This window comes from Notamacropus eugenii, chromosome 5, assembly GCF_028372415.1.
Source record: "Notamacropus eugenii isolate mMacEug1 chromosome 5, mMacEug1.pri_v2, whole genome shotgun sequence".
NCBI classification, from domain to species: Eukaryota; Metazoa; Chordata; class Mammalia; order Diprotodontia; family Macropodidae; genus Notamacropus; species Notamacropus eugenii.
The window spans coordinates 332,079,387-332,095,594 of record NC_092876.1 but is presented as its reverse complement, the minus strand read 5'-3'; the positions used below and the strand labels follow the sequence as shown (position 1 = coordinate 332,095,594).

Genomic DNA, 16,208 nt, shown 5'->3' with positions numbered 1-16,208 from the left:
GCAAGGAAGATATTCACAGAGAATAAAAGATAGCTGCTCTGGACCCTTTGGAGGAGTCAGAGTTTCCTGGAAGAATCCACCAGTGGTTCAAGAGGGATGAAGGCAGAAGATAAAAGTATGGTGCCAAAGTCTGAAGAGTGAAGTCTTGGCACATCACTGCCTGGGCTGCTAAGATGAGATATGATACAGGAAAGAGCGAATATGACATGATCTTTAAAATATAACATGGAGGGACATTTTATTATTTTATGTATTTATTTTTAGTTTTCAACAGTCATTTCCACAAGATTCCGAGTTCCAAATTTTTTCCCCACCTCTCCCTTCCCCTCCCCCCAGATGTCATGCATTCTGATTACTCTTTCCCCTAGTCTGCCTTCCCTTATGGAAGTAAGTTTATGTAATGGAATATTATTATGCAGTAAGAAATTATGAATGTGAAAAATTCAGAAAAATATGGGAAGATTGGTATGAGCTGGAACACTACAAAATAAACAGAACCAAAAGAAAAATACATGCTAGGACAACAGAGGAATCCGAACTCTGGGTAATGGAAAAAACCAATGAATTACTTAGAGAAGAAGTAGTAAAACATACCTCCTCCATCATGGCAGAGAAGTTGAGGGCAGTGAGGCTAGAAGATTCTAGACATTGGCAGACAAGGTCTTGTATCATATGATTTTGTTTAATTGTTCTTCTTGGGAGAGGGCAGCCAGAGATGACTGTAATGTAAAGACATAAAGACTTCATGGGGAAGGTTGATATAATTTGAATGGTGGAAGATGTAGAAAGAAAACTATAAGCAAAGGAAAAAACATGGGTACCTAATCCAAAAGCAGGAAGGAGCATGACATGAATGTGAAATCCTAAAAACACCTTCTAAATGGAACAGGAAACTAAGTTTGGAGAGAGTGGGGAATAAACTGGAATGGCCTGTAACACCTGGAACTTGATCTGATAAAAGTTACTTTTTCTAAGGTAGAAATATATGCTAACTTCTCTCTGTTAACCATTCCCCTTTGAGAAGCAGGCTGAAATAAGCAGTAAAGAAAGCTGGCCTCAGAGTCAGTACTGGAATAAATGCTATCTCTGAAATATTTTAGCCATGTGAGCACATGGCCCTGTGATTTCACGCATGGAACACCTGGGGAAAGTAGCTTCTCTCTACTAATTCAGTTCAGCATCTTCTCTCCTGTTGGTTATTGTTTAGTTGTTCCAGTTCTGTCTGACTCTTTGTGACCCCATTTGGAGTTTTCTTGGTAAAGATTCGAGAGTGATTTACTATCTCCTTCTCTTGCTCATTTTACAGATGAGGAAACTGAGGCAAACAGGATTAAGTGACTTGCCCAGGGTCACACAGGTTGTAGATGTCTGAGGTCAGACTTGAACTCAGGAAGATGAGTCTTCCTGACTCCAGGCCCAGTACTTTATCCATTGTACCACCTAGCTACCCATATTGTAGCCTCAGAGAATTGCCTAGAGCTTTGAGAGGTCAGGGTCCAGGATTTAGGGGTCACACATCTAGTAAATGTAAGAGAGGAGTCTAGAACCCATGTCTTCCTAGCTTCAAGGCTCCTTCCTCATCCATTAGGCAACAGTCTCTCCATGTGATTGGTGAACAAGTCAATTACTCTCTCAGTGCTGCAGGCAACTCTAAGACTATAAGTTATTAAATGAGTAACTCAGAGATACTCAATTGCATACCCACCACTGATCTAGGGTTTGGATTAAAAAAAAAACCCAACAACAAACAGTGCTCCAGATTTATCCATGGGAGTTGTGCCCAGGTCACCAAGGCACCAGTTTCCATCTGGAATCAGCACACCTTAAATATAGGATCAATTCTTTTATTGAGAAATACTTGTCTTGGTTGAACTGGCAAAACGAAACATAGAAAATGTCAACAGCAATGTCCTACTATTGGTTGATTCTTATCAAGATCACAGAAACTGAACTAGACAAAAAAAGTTGATTTTCAACCACCAGGTTCTCAGTCTGTCTCATTCCCTTTGGAGAGAATTATAAACAATTACCTGGGCACAGGAATGTAGGGTCCCAACAGCACTAGTAGACAAGCATGCTGGTTTACAAAACGTTTTCCTCGGCCAAGAATGAAGAGTAGGGTGGGCTGGGTTAAGGAGGCAGTTGGTTCTTGACACTGTTCTACCTTCTTTTTCTCACAGACTCACAACATTTCAGAGTTGGAAAGGATCTTAATAAATGTCCATTTAGTCCAACTTCCATCCTAAAAGTATCCGCCACTATAATACATTCAACAAATATTAATTCACCTTCTGCTTGAAGACCTCCAGTCAAGGGGGAACTTACTACCTGTCCTTTGGGCTCCATAGATTCCAAAGTAATTCAGGGTCATCCAAGTCTGGAGATAGGCACAGCAGGGTCATTTTTTTTTCCTTTCCTGCCTTGACTTTTGTTCCCGATTGTGATCCCAGATTTAGATTCATTTAGATTTAGATTCATTTGATTTCTGATAAGTATTCTATTCAGGGACTCACCTGACCTTGCTTACATGTGTGGTGCTCACCATTTGCCTGACGTCCTAGCTCTACTCCTAATTCCTGACCCTGACTTCACATGTCTTGGACCTTGATCACTGACCTTTGCCTTACAGGTCTTTATTGAAAATACTACTTCCTGTCATGGAACTTTAAATCAACTATCTTATCTCAGGAACCAAGGAGGTGGTAATATTTCAAGTTTGAAGGTGAACAGGTCAGACTCTGTCAAAGAAATGAGTGCAAAGTATCAAGTTATTTCTGTATTAATATAGATGATTGTAGAGCCCAGAGTGGAAAGGGCATATAGCATGGCTGTGAATCTAGGTTTTGGAAATGACCTAAAGGAAGTGGGTACAGTTAAGAGCTTCAGGGACCCATTAAGGATACAAATCAAGTTTGGAGAACAGGCTGAGCTCACAAGCTATGAGAGGAAAAGATATTTCTGCTGTCAGAACAGAGGACTAGATAAGGCAATTAATTTTTAATCCAGCAAATTCTCAGACTAACTCCGTCCCTTTGAAGGAAAAACTAAGCAATTACCTGGGCACAGGAGAGTATCTCAATGGTAGGTGGAGGCAAGCCTGATATTCTCCAAAGACTCCTGGTTAAGACATCTGACATCTGGCTAAGAATCATAAGAGTTGAAAAAAATGATAATAGTCCAGATGTTTATTTCTTTTATCTTTTTTAAGTTTTATTGATGGATTTTGTTTTTACATTACAACCATTTACAGATCACTTCCATTTCGTGAGAGGTCTCTTGTTACAAAGTAAGGCAGTTATGTAAAACTAATACTACAGTGGCCTCATCTGAAAGTACATTCAACTTCCCACACCTGTTTAATTTTCTTTAAAAAAAAAAATCAGAAATCTATTCTCTCTCTCACACTCTCACACCATTGGAAAAAAGAAAATAAAAGCAAAATAAATTTCCTTAGTGGCTGTATACAAACATATGTGCATGTGTATTTATATAGGTGTGCATGTACACAGACACAGACACATTCACACATGCATACATACATGTATATTATATACATATATGTGTACAAAAATAAATGTGTTGGCATATATAACTACATATTTCCAAGTATATGAAGATATTTTTAAACATATGTATATGTATATAGTGATATATGTCTCATTCTGCACACTTAATTCATCACTTCTCTGTAATGGATAGCATGTTTTATCATAAGTCCTCTGGAATATATACACATACATATATATATGCACACATATGCACACACATATTAATTAAAAGCATGTAAATAGCTTTTCTAACAGCAACCTTGTGTGTTAAATCACATCTTCTCCCAAACCTGCTTTCTATCATTAATGGATCTTTGAAGCTCTTAACCATATTCGTTTCCCTTAGGTCATTTGCAGAACCTAGATTCATAGCCATACAACATTCCCTTTCCACTCTGGGCTTTATGGTCATTTATATTAATACTGCCCTCCCTAGTACCTAAAGTGTAAGTATTGTTATCCCCATTTTCCACTTGGGAAACTGAGGCTAACTGTCAGTACTGGGAATCAAACCAGGATGTTTGATTCCAGACAGAGCATTCTTTCCACCATGCCACATAATGACCAGGTCTATATGTGTGGTAAGCTTCCTTGGATGAGTAGCCAATGGGGAGCAGAGATAGGAGCCAAAATGCTCAAGGAGGATCTGTGAGGCCAAAGGAATAGCAGAGTTACCAACAAGGTTGTTCAAGTCCGTTTGAGTCTGATCCAAGGATAGAAGTGGAAGAAAAAGTCAACCAAGTGGGGAAGACATATAGGAAAATAAAAATAGGTCTGGTCCAAAGGAAAAGGGAAGAGGGTGGTAGACAACAATAGTGATAAATGAATAGAGGAGTGAAGGCAAAGAGATCATGTCCTCCTCTCCTACTTAGTGTCCCTCACTCCCTCTGACAGCACCTAAAGAAGTAGGATTCCAACGTCTTGGTTACTAAGATTTCTTTGGAGGGGATAATACTGCAGGGATCCATGAATAAAGAGTTTCCTGAACTGGGAAGACAGTAAGTAGAAACGACAGGACCCTATTATGTAGGGGAGACATCTGGAAACAGAAAAAGGAGTGACCCTCTCATCAATCACCTTTCCTAGGGTCATTAAAGTCTCTAAAACCATTTAGCTGATTCACTGAGGACATACAAGGGGCAGAGAAACTGTCTAGACAAAGGTTTCCAGCAAATCTCAAATTCAAAGAAATGCCTTTTTTACATTATTTTTTTTAGTTTTCATTTGATTGTTACTTCTTCAGTTAGTAAGAGTCTGTGGCCTGAGTCCCTGAAAGCCAAACTTTTGAGCATACAGTGGCAAAGATTCTTGCATTTCTTTCCCAGATAAACCTCCTTATGCCTTAGGTATTCCAACAGGAAACTGAACTATCTAAGCAGTTAGCAGCAACCCAACAGTAAGTCAAGGAGAAATCTTCCTGTCCTGGATTTATAAGTGAACTGGAATCAACCTATTCATACTAATCCTGACCTCCCTTTATTTTTCTTATATGTTCTTGGAGCTGTTCCTTGAAGTCATGCACAAGAGCCCTAAGATGGGGAGCATAAGACCAAGAAATATTTCTAAATGGATGGTTAATAGAGGGTGAAAAAAGTGTGAGCAAACAAATGCACCAGCAAAGAGAGCTGTGACCTAATATGTAAGGCTTATTCGACTGGGCAGGAATTGGTATCTAGGAATGAATATGAGCTGGGCAGCTAGGTGGACATGAAGTCAGGAAGACTCATCTTCCTGAATTCAAATCTGGCCTCAGACACATACTGGTGTGTGACACTGGGCAAGTCATTTCACCCTGTTTGCCTCAGTTTCCTCATCTGTAAAGTGAACTGGAGAAAAAAATGACAAACCACTCCAGTATCTTTGCCAAGAAAACCCAAAATGAGATCACAAAAAGTCAGACATGACTAAAATGACTGAACAACAATATGAGCTGGGTAAAAAGCACTTAGCACAGTGCCTGGCACATAGTAAGCATTTAATATATGTTTATTGATTGGTTGATAGTTGATGGCAAAAAGAAACTAATGTGGGACTGTGGAAAGGGTGATAAATTTGAAGTCAAAGGACTAGGTTTCAAAACATGGATTTGCATTTTCCTCTCATATTACCTACGTGACTTTGGGCAAGTCACTTAACCTCTCTTGGCCTTAGTTTCTTAATTAATAAAGTCAAATTGTGTAGATTGGGGAAGATAAGGTGCTTTCTAATTTTAAATTAATAATCCTAGAACTCTAAGTGAGAATATTATAGTTATAGGTGGACTTGGATCCTGGAGCAGAGATGAGGGAGTGAAGGTGATAGCTTAGAGAATTTTGACAATGACTTTACTTAACTCCATACATTAGTCAAATGTGTGCTTTCAGAATATCGAATCCATATACCGCTAGTAGCATCTCCCGAAGGTAAATAACAGCAATAAAATATATGTCATTGGACCAAAAGCACCAGCAATATTTACCACTGCTCTGAGATGAACATTTCCTATGAGCTGAATAGCAAGAGGCAGTGTGCTATGGAAGAAAGAGGATAGGACTTGGGAGTCAGAAGATGTGGGTTCAGATTGTGGCTCTGCTTCTTACTGTAGGATAGACTTGAGATAAGTTACTTGACCTTCATGAACTTCAGTTTCCTCATTTGTAAAATGGTGGGGCTAGAGTAGGTGGTCTTTAAGGCCTCTACCAATTCTAAGTCCAAGATCCCATCACTTAATCAACAACCTTTCAAGTTGAATTTAGGGAAAGCCAAAAGGTGTGGGCAAGCCCCCATTTATAAAAGCATAGATATAATCCAAGAAACTAAGACCTATGAAATACATTAAATTCTATAAAGAACTCAAAGCCACTCTCTGTGTTTTGTTCTCCCAATATCAGATCCTTCCTCCTGACTCCCAGAGATCACATCTTTGTGAAGACTGCCATCTCCACTCTATGTTGGCCACTCATCAAAAATATCATACGGTATACAGACTTGATCACTCTGTGGTGAAGGAGCACAGAGCTGATGGGAGCTGGGCAGGTGCTAGCCTAAAATTTGTGCTTTTAAGTGAGGGACGATGGGTGTTCACCCAGATCAGAAAAAAAATGGAGCACATTAAAGCTTCCAAACTAATCAGCTCTGGAATTGGTCAGTAAGTGGTAGCAACACTTCCAGCCTGAGTGAGAAAAAGAGACCTGGTCAAGGGGAAGGCAAAGGAAAGGAAGGGAAGGAAGGAAGGAAGGAAGGAAGGAAGGAAGGAAGGAAGGAAGGAAGGAAGGAAGGAAGGAAGGAAGGAAGGAAGGAAGGAAGGAAAGAAGGAAGGAAGGAAGGGGAGAGGAGGGGAGGGGAAAGGAGGGGAGGGGAGAGGAGGGGAGGGGAGAGGAGGGGAGGGGAGGAAAGGAAGCACTGGATCTGGGGCTCTGGATTTAAATCCCTTTTCTTACAGTTGTTGGACTATAAGCAAGTCATTCAGTTTTCCCAAGTGGAAAAATGGTGATAATAGTGTAGCACAACTCTCATAGGGCTGTTATTAGGAAAACTTTTCAAAGTATTCTATAAATTTATTAAACATAATTGTTATTATTCTCTACTCTTATTATTCTTGGCCAAATAAGAGAGAGAAAGGCAGACTTACCTAGACGTACCATTGGGATCCTATCCCTCTATGCTAGATAATAGCTTTCTGTCTCCCTCTAAGCAGGGACTTTCCCATCGCAGCTTTTTCCCCCTGCTTCATTTGCGAAATCCCAGCTAGTACCATGGGGATCCCTAAGCCTCAGCCAATGGCAAGAACAAGACACATGGATACATCAGGACATGATTCAGGGCATGGGCTAACTTTTTAAAGGTGTTTTGACAGGAAATTGGGTCAAGTGTATCAGAAAATCCCACCTGAAATCACATTTGATGAAATCCTGAACTACTGCCATTTTACATGATCTATAGAATGATGACGGGCTTAAACTTGGTTACACCTATAAGACCAAACTAGTCACACTGGATAATCTCATCACAAAAGCAATTCAGTTCAATGAGTATTTATTAAACACTCCTAGACACCAGACACTGTGTTCAGTGCTAGGGATACAAAGAAAAGAAAGAAAACAATCCTTGTCCTCAGGGAGCTTATACTCTATGTGGGAGAAAAACATATACACAGAGAAGAGAATATAAAATATGTACAAAATAAATTTCACAAAGCATTTTGGAACAGGACCACTAACAATTTTTTGGAGGTGTCACTTGAACTAAGGCTAGTTTGGAGCTAGAGATTCTAAGAGGTAGAGGTAAGTATGGGAAGTTTTCCAGGCATGGAGGCCAGTCTGTTTAAAGAGATAGAAAAAAACATGGCAGATGGGAAGTAGAAAGTAAGTCTGTTTGACTGGAATGTAGCTGCATGAGGAAGAGTAATGTTACTGAAATACTGTAACACAATGCCAAGAAGTATATCCCAGAGGAAATAAGAAGCACCTGGAACTTTTTAAGCAGGATAGAGATGTGTTCAGATATGTACTTTTGGAATGTCAATTAAGAAAGTCGTTTAGAAGAAGGAGAGCCCGGAAGTGGGAAAAGCATTTAGGAAGCTTTGGCAGTCTTCTAGATGAGAGAAAATGAGGGTCTGAACACGTTCTTGCTATGTGAATAGAGAGAAGTGGATGGAAGCAAAAGGTACTGTGGAAGTACAAACTACAAGACTTGGCAGCTGATTAGACATGGGGGAGGGGAGGCAGGAAGGGAGAGTGAAGAGCAGAGGATTGCCCCAAGATTGGCAGAATGGATGAGGAGGATTTTAATGACCTTGACAGAAATAGGGAAGTTAGGGAAAGAGATGAACTGGGGAAGGGGCATGAATAGTGAATTCCATTTTGGATACATTGAGTCTGAGGTGCCTTTGGGATATTCAGGTGGAGATGTTCAGCAGGGAGTTGGAGGTACTGAACTGAAGCTTGGGAGAGAGATGGTTCTGAACATGTAAACGTGGGAAGTCATCAGGGGTGTGCTGGAGCTTGCTTAAGTCAATTGTTAAAATTTTCAGCGTGAGAATTCACATCTTATAAAAGCAAACAGTATGAATCAGGGCTTGATTTATTATTTTTTTGATTGTTTAGACAAGGAAATGATGGAGAAAATGTTAATTCAGATTTAATTTTAAAATAGAGTGTCCATCATATTTTTTCCCCAGAGCCAGTTGTCAAATTTGCCAGCATACCCTTGGAAGTAGCGAAAGGAGAGAGACAGATACAGAAAGAGAGAGAGAGAGAGAGAGAGAGAGAGAAAGAGAAGAGCTCTCACACCCTTACAACATGAATCCACCTTCAAAATCATGTGACTAATGGGACTTGAGACTGACCCACTTTCTCTCCTATTTAAAAACCTCATTGCATATTGCACAATTGTATTTTTAAAGCTACTTTTGGGTAAATGAATATTGTTACCATAAACCTGTTGATAGAAAACTATTTCTGTCTAATCCTGTGAGGTAGAGCTGGTTGGTAAGCAGGCTAGTTGTATGTAGTTGCAAAACAAACACTAGGGAAGGGAAGAGAACAGACATTTATTAAGCACCTACTATATTCTAGGCACTGTGCTAAGTTCTTTATAACTATCTCTACAACAGCTCTAGGAAGTAAGTACTATTATCCTCATTGTTCAGTCGAGGAAACTGAGGCAAACACATTCAGTGATTTGTCCAGGGTCACACAGCTAATAAGTATCAGAGGCTGGATTTGAACTCAGCTCTTCCCGAATGCTCTGTTCACTATGCCAATAGATAATTAAAGGCAGAATTAAGGTCTCCTCAAAAATAAAAAGATGTAGTAATTGTCAGGTATAAGTGTAAAAGTGCAAGAAAACTGGCTCCTATCTTTGTTATATAACAGCTGTGTGACTTTGGTTAAGTCTCTCCCCATCTCTGAGTCTCCACATCTTCAAATATAAAAGGAAGGGATTGGATTAGATGATCTCTAAGGTCCCTTTTATGTTTAACATTAGAAAATTCTTATTAAGGAAAAAGCAATTCCATGATGCTGGTACCAAGTTAGGGGCAACATTGAAATAGGACAGACAAGGAAAGGCCAAGTGTAGAAACTGGGAGAGCACTATGGGACAGATGCAAATGGTCACAGCTAAGTCAATAGGTACAAGGGGAAAGGAGTAAAGAAGGAAGTAATCTATTCTTTTAATAGGTAATACAAATAAATGATGATAATGAGTATGCTAAATGTTGAGTGAAGATGAGATTTGACAGGCCAATTAATCCAGAAAGTTGCCACACAGGTAGAGTTTTTTCTTGAATCCAAATGACCTAGTAATCATCATTGTTGACTTGGTATCTTTTTCTCTTCTATAATGATACATTACCAAAGAGAGACAGCACAATTTGTACTGGGGAGGGAAGTTTTCACAATGTTCCCTCCAAATTAATGATGCACTCAGTGTTCAGATGATATGTAAATAAGTCTCATAAAACATGCTGAACCAATGGTGATGGTTTAAAAAAAAGGGGAAAAGAGCAAGCAATCTGCTTTGATGCACCCTGAGATACAGAGCATTCTGGTTCATAAATGAGTCTAATTTGCATTATATCCTGGGAGATGAGGTTGATGCCCAAATCATGGGGCTTCAAACATATAGTATATTCTGTCCTGGTTGGACAATATCTGAGGTACTGTATTAGTTCTGAATACCACTTTACAAGGAAGGTATGAACAAACTAGAGCATGGCCTTAGTACTATGCTCTGAATGATAAGAAGACTTAAAACCATGTTATGGAAGGAATAATTGAAGGAAACAAAAGTCAGCATGCAGAAGAGAAATCTTAGAGGGGAGAGAATAGTCATATGGAAGAAGGATGAGTTTTTATTCTGTTTGTCTGTAGAGGGCAGAGCTAAGCCCCTTCATGGATAGAAGCTATGAGGAAGAAGATATGAATGGGGTTCCATCTAAGGAAGAAATTGGTAACAATTAGTGGTACAGAAATGGAAGGAGGATCTTGGTGAAGTGTGTTCTTTATCACTGGAAGTGTTCATGTAGAGATTGGGCAACTACTTGTATTAGATACTATAGAGTGGATTCATCAAATAACCAGGGGGTTGAACTCTTTGACCTCTGAGTTCCCTTCCATATCTGAAACCCCATGATCTTATGAGACTATTCTTGTAAAAAGCTATTGCATATATTCTTTCTTGAGATCTATTTTTACTGATACTTCAGCGTGAGAGGAAGAAATGCATCCCAACCATTTTTTTAAAGAAGGGAAGATATCGCCTCTCATTTTTTAGGAGTGTCCGTTTCTTACAAATATACCTAATTATTTTCACATTAAGCTTATTCTCAATCTCTCCATTGTTATTATTCTGTTTATGTAACGTCACTCACCAAGTACCTTCCAGACTCCTTCCCCCCAGCATACACAATACATTCCAATTATGTAATTATGCCATTCTAATCAAATCATTAAGATTCACATTAAACATGTATTAAAGTTCAGAGAAAGAAAAAGAGAGAGAGAGAGAAAGAACTCCAGACACAGGTACCAAATGGAAGGGAAGTAGGCAAACATGGCTCTGATTTCATTCTACTTTTAATGAGTCAGAGACTCCAATACTGAGTTCTCAGGTGAGAATAACAGCTCAGTACAGAACAGGCTGTTCTGTTTTAAAACAGAAAAGCAATCTCCCATCCAAGAAACTGCTCCCCCCACCTTTTTTTGGAAACCCCTTGATTTTAAATAATTTGGTAGAAACAATTCTTGGTCATCTTCAGCACCCTGGACAGTACTTTGCACTTAGTAGGTATTTAATGTTTGTTAAAGGAATGAATAAATCTCATATATTCCCGTAGTTTCAATACCCTTATATACCCCAATGCCAAACCTTCCCAAATCTCTGTTGCTTGACCCAACCTCTGTCCCAATCTCCAGACATTTGTTGAAGGAGAGGTAGCATGGTGTAGTGGAAAGAACATTGGCTTTAGAGTCAATCGATCAATAACAACAACAAAATTTAAACCTAGTTCTCCTTATTTTGCCCAAGTTGGAAGTTCAGGGGTCACTCAAGGACAGATCTCACTCTGATCAGCATGGAAACTTTGACCTATTCCATTTTCAACCTGGGCCATTTCACCCCTCCTTAAGCAACCTGGTGCACTACCCTCCATATTAATGTCAAAATTTGTGTGGCCTCTGGGTCAATATAGTTCAATTCAGCTCAGAAATCTTGAACTCCAGAGATCCACCAGTCTCAGTCTCCCCAGTAACAGGGATCATCATAGGCATGCACCACCAATCCCAGAAATAATCAGTAGGAATTTATTAAGTAACTAAAAGTATGTCAGGTACTGTGCTAGGTGCCAGGAATGGAAATGCAAAGAATGAATCAATCACAACACACTCACAACAAGGGAGGCAATAAGAACATATATAAATGTAGAAATATATATAAAATAAAATACAAATATATACAAAGATGGGAGAAAGGGTACTAGTAATAGGGGTGAGGAGGAGACCAGGAAACAATTTATAGCAGTGATGGTGCTTACTCTGTATCTGAAAGGAAGAGAGGTATTCTATGAAGTGGGGAATAAGGAAGGAAGGAATTCCAGGCATGTGAGTCAAAGGACCTGGGTTCAAATCCAAGTATTGCCTTCAACCATCTGATAAGGATTGACTAAGTATCTATTCATGTGCCAAGCACTATGCTTCATGCAGGAGATACATATGTAAAAGCAAAAAACTTTCAAAAAGACTAATGAAGGAAAAAGCTATACACCTCCAGGTAGAGAACTGATGGATTCTGGATGCAGAATGAAGCATTTTCCTTCCTTTATTTATTTTTCCTCTCTCATCCATTCTCTCTCTCTCTCTCTCTTCTCTCCCTCTTCCTCTCCCTCTCCCTCTCTCTCCACAATGGCTAATAGGAAAATATGTTTTCCATAAATTCATATGTATTAGTTCTCACCTTCTGGGTGGGAGAGGGTGAAGAAAAGGAAAGAATTTAGAATTGAAAATTTAAAAAAATTAAATTTAACAAATGGTTCCTGCTCTCAAAGATTTTACATTCTAACCATAACCATGTATAAATATATGGCAATTAACTAGCATGTAGTCTTGGATCATCAGCAATAGTTTAGTCGTCAGCAGTGGGGAAAGGGGAGACAGAGAGATAAAAGCCTTCTTACAGAAGGTGTCGGTTGAGCTGAGTCTTAAATGTCTTAAATGAAACATTTACCCTTCCTATCTGTGTAACATTAGATTAGTCATGTTATCTCCCTTGTCTCAGTTTTATCATCTGTAAAATGGGGATGGGGGCAATAATAGATGATCTCTAAATTTTCTTCTAGCTCTAAAATCTATGTTCCTATGATCTTTAGCTGCCGAAAAGATATCCCCATCAGGACCTGCAACCCTATGTGTCCCACTCTGAGCTTAGTATTTTTTTCCAAAATTTTACTTTTGTTTTAGACATCACTAGGTCTGTCAGTGGCATCCACCAGACATTCAGGCTCCTGTGTTCAAAACTATGGTGTTAACTTTGGATATGAGAGGATAAGAAAGGGAAGGTTAAACAGTAAATCCAATAGATTCCATTTATACAATCCATACCCTCTTCTTCGTGCCCACTATCACCATCCCACTATAAGCCCTCCTCACTACCCTTCTGGATTGTGACAATAGCCTCCACACAATTATTCTTACTTTCCCTCCATGGTTTAGTGAGAAAAAGAGTTTGATTTGGAGTCATGAGAACCTGGGTTCACATCCTGGCTCAGCTACTCATTATTTGTATAACACTGGACAAGTCACTTCTCATTTCCTGGGCCATGATTTTACCTTCAATAAAATAAGGCATGGGACTAAGTGGCCCCTGAGATCCCTTCTGGGTCCAAATCAATGAGCCTTTCTAGACACACAACTAATGAGATGCCACCAAGGCTTCTCCCAAAGTGAGAAATTGAGGGGGCCTAAAATTTAGAGTGCAATAATTTCACAATGCCCTCTATAAGGTCCAGAATTCCACTAACTAGAGAACTCTGTACCTCCCCCATGACCATTGAGTGTTCTTTTTATAGAAAAGGAAGAGGTCTTGGAGCTCTAGACTACTTATAGGTAGTAGTTTGATCAGTCTTTATAAATACTTACAAACAGAGGCAATCTTCAGTCTGGGGCAATAGCCAGGCAGTTCTGTGGATCCTCACTGAAGAGTCCCAAAATTCCCGCGGTAATTATAGAAAACAGACAAAGGCAGGGGAATTAGAGAGGTCATCATTACTGATTAGTAGATATTTTTGGTTTTCTGCTTAGAATGTGCTTGGGAGTTAAGCCAATGTTATTCCTAAACATAAGTTTGTGTATTGATCATGTCCTGGTCACAGTATTCTTGTTATAACTTTCATGGATCATAGTATCTTAAGATTTGACTCGGTATCACAAATATAATTTTGTAGCTAATTGTAAATAAATCATCATGTCTGAGCTTCCACCTTTCATAGAGTTTAAGCTCTTATGGCTTTTCACTTATTTCATTTATTACTGTATTTTAGAGCTTTTTTCCCTTATATAAATCTTACAATCCACCCCTGAAAAGCTGCCCTTACATTCTTTCCAAATTTCTTGCACAATGTCCCTAGGGCCACTCTATAGTAGGGTGATTTAGGGCCTTTTGGGGTATAGCCAGGATGATCTCATTTGTAAGCACATAGCATACTGCATTCTGCACTGGTTTCCACCAGAGCAGAAATGATTTATTTTTAGGACCCCAGTATATGGTAGCTGGCACATGGGGCCTCCAGTCACCCCCTGTAACACTACATTGGAGGTGACCTTGGCCATCTTCCTAAGGGAGAGGAGTCAGGAGTATCCACGCCACCTACCCTTATAGCTGCTGTGAGTTGTGCTCTTTGATACTACCACCCCTTCTCCCCCAAGATGGGATAAACTAACCCTGCTGTACACTCTCATATCCCAAGGAGGACTGTTCTGAGTGCGCAAAACCAATCTGGATAAGGCTTTGACCTTATCTCCTCCTTTCCAAACAGTAATCAATTACCAATTGTTGGTTTTAGCATTAAAACAATAACTGAAAATAACTTAGTTAGCCAATTTGTTTTAGCTGTAGCCTACTAGCAAAGGCAGAAATACCCAGTTTTCTAAATGGCAGTTATAAAACATTATTAGACAAGGTTAGTAGGGTTGATAAAATAACATAACCAGCTTTAAACAATTTTTTCACAATCTTTCTTTCAGTTCATATTTTAATGGCATCCAAATTATGAAAAGTGCCTTGATATAACTGATAAAAAAGTTACCAATTTGAAACAATATTATGTATTTTAAACTTGAAACAAACACATTACCAATCAGGTGACTCCAATTCTGTTGCATGCATTTCCAAATTGCTTTACATAGAAGATCAGGCATCTCATCACCATTGGCATTGTATATTAGTCATGTCTAATTAAGGAAACAATAATAATAGTTAGCATTTATAGTGTCTGCCCTCTGCCAGGTGCCTAACACAATGTTCTCTATGATTTTTTTTTTTGTGAATAGGAGTCTCATACAATTTTTTCAGGTTTCCCGTTTTAACACATCCCCCAATTTTAAAAGTTATTTTTAAATTGACCAGTACTTAATTTTAGTTTGTAAGATGTCCTGAATTCTAGCTAGATATTCCAATAAAACTCAATTACCTTTTGGTTGTATCTCACTTCACACAAACCTTTCCCCTTTCTCATGAGTCAGGAAAGGGTTAAATGTCAGTTGTGTTACAAAGTGCATGCCTCCTCCTCTCTTCTCCTTGAAGCTTTCACTGACACAGCCCCCAGGCCTGCCTGTCTCTAATCAGTGAAGTGGATTTCTTCTCTTTTTATGATCCAGGAAAAGGGTTAAATGTTAGTTGTATTCCAAAGTGCAAACCTTAAAATTTCACAGGCCCCCAAATCTGCTTCTTATAACCAGTGAAGTGAACTCCTCTTAGATCTGAGGGGAAGGATTCTCATCTTTCCTTTTTTTCCATATTTGTCCTTTTGCACCCCAGAACCTGGCCACAGTTCAGTAATGTAGAGGGAGAGAAAGGATATTTTTGATCCTACTAAAATAATTGTTCTCTCTCTCTCTCTCTCTCTCTCTCTCTCTCTCTCTCTCTCTCTCTCTCTCTCTCTCTCTCTCTCTCTCTCTCTCCCTCTCTCTCTCTCTGTCTTGTTCACCCATCAGGCTGCCTGCAGTCAGTCAGAGATGGAGAGAAAATACATGCCTTGTCCCTTTTCTGTCTAAATACTTAACTCCTTTCAACCTGGTTAACCAGCATGTTTCTTCTAACTGGAATTCTTGCATCTTTCTATTCTCAGCCTCTGAGTCTAGGAACTTGGTAACAGTTTTTTTCAGTGCTGTGAGAAGGGAAAGCTAACCTACTACCACTATTTTCTTCTTCTTTTTCCCAACTTAATGGGACATAATTCCATCCAAAGGGATTCTAGACCATTCGGTGTTTTTCAGAGGATTCTCCTACTTATGCTGTGGTCCAACACAGACCACCACCACCCCACACATAGAGGTCATCCAGGGATTTTCCACCACTAGCAGGCAGCTTGTCCCCTACTCCCTTGACATTCCTTTGGTATCCTGTCCCACCATGCCAATTGTAAGGTCCAAAATTCCCCTGATTGGACACTGTACCTCTCCCATA

The 16,208-nt window shown here is 39.3% G+C and overlaps 1 long non-coding RNA gene across 1 annotated transcript; it reads right to left on the bottom strand.

Moving 5' to 3' along the window:
- Window positions 1-539: 539 nt before the first annotated feature.
- On the bottom strand, window positions 540-15,571 carry LOC140509247 (uncharacterized). Its single transcript, XR_011968606.1, has 3 exons — window positions 14,878-15,571; window positions 13,664-13,718; window positions 540-719 (listed from the first exon to the last, which is right to left on the bottom strand). It is a non-coding gene; the product is annotated as an uncharacterized lncRNA (long non-coding RNA).
- Window positions 15,572-16,208: the final 637 nt, after the last annotated feature.